This window comes from Panulirus ornatus, chromosome 70 (genome assembly GCF_036320965.1).
Source record: "Panulirus ornatus isolate Po-2019 chromosome 70, ASM3632096v1, whole genome shotgun sequence".
Taxonomy (NCBI): domain Eukaryota; kingdom Metazoa; phylum Arthropoda; class Malacostraca; order Decapoda; family Palinuridae; genus Panulirus; species Panulirus ornatus.
The window spans coordinates 14,623,286-14,627,649 of record NC_092293.1 but is presented as its reverse complement, the minus strand read 5'-3'; the positions used below and the strand labels follow the sequence as shown (position 1 = coordinate 14,627,649).

Here is a 4,364-nt window from a genome sequence, read left to right as displayed (position 1 = left end):
CAACCCAACCCTCATCCTAAGCCTCTCTCTCCTTCAAAGCCTCACTCTCCGGCCAAACATCTTGTGTTCAGCCTCGCTCATCCCGAGACTTTCTCTCCTACAAAGCCTCACTCTCATCCCAGGCCTCTCTCTCCCTCCCTCTACACCAGCGGTATTTAAACATTTTCAGCGTTGCAGGTCCACATGAATTTGGGGAAGAATTAGAGAAATTATGGAACTCTTTATAATGTGTCTCATTTTCACAATGTTGCTTGAAATCTTACAATTGCACGTGCCGGGCTACCACAATAACCGCCACCTGATTGCCACTCTCCTGGAGGAGGAGGAAGAAGCCGATGTTGTGATAGTAAACATCACATGATGTATCACTAATGGTCATAAGATCAAACATTATGGCTACACATCCCGACAATCACCAGACTGTGTGTGGCACAGCACGAAGGACGGAGTCGCCCGCCAGTCTTGTACGAAGCACAATACAATATCTCACTACTTCCTGCCGCTTTCAATACTTTCTATCAGTCAAGATACTCAAACTACGTACGTACGTACACTGCTCTATTATCCTTTGTACATCTTCACTACTGGCGTTTTGGACCTTATCTGAATGAGTCACATCAAATGGTTATCAAGGACACAGAATACATAACACCTGTCCACTGTTCTTGTCTTTCATACTCTATCATTCTTACTTGCTTGCCATTATTACACGTAAGTTCACTTGGGAACTTATCGTGTTTCATTTTCTTCGTGGACTCATAGTAATATATATATGTATGAATATATATATATATATATATATATATATATATATATATATATATATATATATATATATATATATATATATATATATATATATATATATATATATATATATATATATATATATATATATAATAACTATTCGAATACTATGTACTCGGATAAACTTTAAGGCTGGCCGGGGTGTACTGGTGATGCCTTTGACCTAAAATGTAAGTTCAAGCCCGTAGGCCGACCTTGGACATAGCTTGAATCCTTTTGTGTTCACTATAATCATCTTTATCACATCTCCTCTCCTTAATCCCTTTATCTTCACTATGCAAGGCTTATTATACTCTTCACTACAACCTCATGTTCATATGACCTTATCTTGACTAAGCTGGTTTCAAGGAAGGCTTTAGATTTTACCCGCTCACACAAACAACGTACTTACACGGGGCCCCACGAGTGTAAAACTCCCTCCTAATACAGTGCAAATACATGATTACACACACCTACACACCACCACCACCACTAACAATACACAGAGAAATAGCCTTTTTGATTGGTTTTGGATCCGTCCTTGAACGTAGTTTGAAGGATTTGGGGGATCAGGTCAATAAGGTTAAGTTCACTACAACCTCATACTCACTAAGGTGTATCTTCACTACTAGCTTATTTTCACTTAATTATATCTTCGCTATACCCTCTTCTGCATTACACCGTTATTTCTACCATAACATCATCATTGTACTCCCTGATGTTCACTAAAAGAAGTTCTTATCTTCACTACATAATCATTTTGAGTAAACTTTACTCTTTAATAACCCTTATCTCTACTACATTCGTATCTTCACTACATTCTTTTCTTCACCACACCCTATCTTGACAATATCCTTATCATCACTATACTCTTCTTCACTACACTCTCATCTTAACATCATCCTTCTGTTTACCGAACTTAGTTTAAAGTCTGACTTGAACGTAGCTTTGGAAAGTTTGTGTTCCTCATTGTGTTACCTCCTTATTATCATTGTAAAGGCAATTGTCACCACTCCCTAACTAAACCGTCATCGTCACTACACTCTCATCATTATCATTACTTCTTGATGTTCAATACAAAATTTCAACATATACATTTATCTTCACTAGAGAATAATTTGGATTGCATCTTAATCTTCATTACTCCTTGTTTCAGCTACATCCGTATCTTCCATTCATTCTTATATCTTATATTAGTTACATCTTTACAATATCTTTATATCTTCTCTGTTCCGTCTTTTGAAAAACTGAAAAGAGAGTAAAGGATTTCCGGCCTTCTGCTCCCTCCCCTTTTAGTTGCCTTGTACGCCACGCAGGGAATACGTGGTAAGTATACTTTCTTCCCTGTCCCCAGGGATAACAGCATCTGGTGTTCCCAGACGGTCACCCATCCAAGTACTAACCAGACCCAACGTTGCTTAACTTCCCTGATCGGACGATATATATATATATAAATATATATATATATATATATATATATATATATATATATATATATATATATATATATATATATATATATATATATATATATATATATATATATATATATATATTTTTTTTTTTTTTTTTTTTTTGTCGCTGTTTCCCGCGTTTGCGAGGTAGCGCAAGGAAACAGACGAAAGAAATGGCCCAACCCACCCCCATACACATGTATATACATACGTCCACACACGCAAATATACATACCTGCACATCTTTCCATGGTTTACCCCAGACGCTTCACATGCCTTGATTCAATCCACTTACAGCACGTCAACCCCGGTATACCACATCGCTCCAATTCACTCTATTCCTTGCCCTCCTTTCACCCTCCTGCATGTTCAGGCCCCGATCACACACAATCTTTTTCACTCCATCTTTCCACCTCCAATTTGGTCTCCCTCTTCTCCTCGTTCCCTCCACCTCCGACACATATATCCTCTTGGTCAATCTTTCCTCACTCATTCTCTCCATGTGCCCAAACCATTTCAAAACACCCTCTTCTGCTCTCTCAACCACGCTCTTTTTATTTCCACACATCTCTCTTACCCTTACGTTACTTACTCGATCAAACCACCTCACACCACACATTGTCCTCAAACATCTCATTTCCAGCACATCCATCCTCCTGCGCACAACTCTATCCATAGCCCACGCCTCGCAACCATACAACATTGTTGGAACCACTATTCCTTCAAACATACCCATTTTTGCTTTCCGAGATAATGTTCTCGACTTCCACACAATTCTTCAAGGCTCCCAGAATTTTCGCCCCCTCCCCCACCCTATGATCCACTTCCGCTTCCATGGTTCCATCCGCTGCCAGATCCACTCCCAGATATCTAAAACACTTCACTTCCTCCAGTTTTTCTCCATTCAATTATATTTTTTTTTTATAAAAAAAAGAAATATATATATATATATATATATATATATATATATATATATATATATATATATATATATATATATATAAGACTGAAAACAATGAATTTCCCAAATAACAAAAATGGAAGCGCCGGGGTTTGAACCCGGGTCCTCTCGCATGCCAAGCGAATGCTCTACCACTGAGCTACGCCCCCAAGAACATATTTTGTGACATAGTGTTATATGAAGTACTGACATTACTACGGTAAAATAGTGTTTGACCGACCGTTGCCGACTAGCCGGCAAAATAACCACAGGGTAAATCTCCATGTTGCTGTCGTGTTTTCCTCTCAATTTTCCACGAAGAAATGAGTTTTACTTTTTTATTGTCGTTGTAATAGACTGGAACTAAACAATAGACTGGAACTAAGCAATAGACTGGAACTAAGCAATAGACTGGAACTAAGCAATAGACTGGAACTAAGCAATAGACTGGGACTAAGCTGACCTGGTATGAGGTCAGAGCCCTCATTATCATCCCTGCTAACTACCGGAAGCAGATTAAGTCGTTCCACAACCGATGTCCGGCCCATGTTAACTCAGATGTGCCCAGCAGTTGGAGGAGGATCGCCAGAAGCTTCTGGAAGATTTCAAGGACGTCTTGGTGGACCTGACCCTTTCAGATAAGGTCGAAAACCCCAATTTATTGTGAAGATCTTCACTATAACGTTGGACGAACATACTGAATGTTGCACACATGTGATGCGGACAAAATGAAAAAAGAAAAAGAAAAAAAATATGTCTGGTGTGGGTCTCGAACCCACGACCTTGAGTGTGTAAGACTCATGCTCTACCACTGAGCTAACCAGACAATAGAAAATACGTCTGTTTCTTCAATTTGAATTAATGAAAATCTTTGCGAGGCAGCGTTAAGAAAAGAGAGATGTCTTTGACGAAATTTACTTGCTTGGCTTATTCTTCTGTTCCTCATTATCGAAAGTAAACATACTGGAGGATATATATATATATATATATATATATATATATATATATATATATATATATATATATATATATATATATATATATATATATATATATATATTGGAAAGGATCACAATTTTGCGCGTGATCAAGGATATTCCTATGAGTCCACGGGGAAAATGAAACATGACAAGTTCCCAAGTGCACTTTCATGTAATAACCACATCATCAGGGGAGACACAAGA

General features: G+C 38.1%; 1 non-coding gene across 1 annotated transcript; it reads right to left on the bottom strand.

The window, feature by feature from the left end:
* Window positions 1-3,934: 3,934 nt before the first annotated feature.
* TRNAV-UAC (transfer RNA valine (anticodon UAC)) lies at window positions 3,935-4,006 on the bottom strand. Its single transcript has one exon. It is a non-coding gene; the product is annotated as a tRNA-Val (tRNA).
* Window positions 4,007-4,364: the final 358 nt, after the last annotated feature.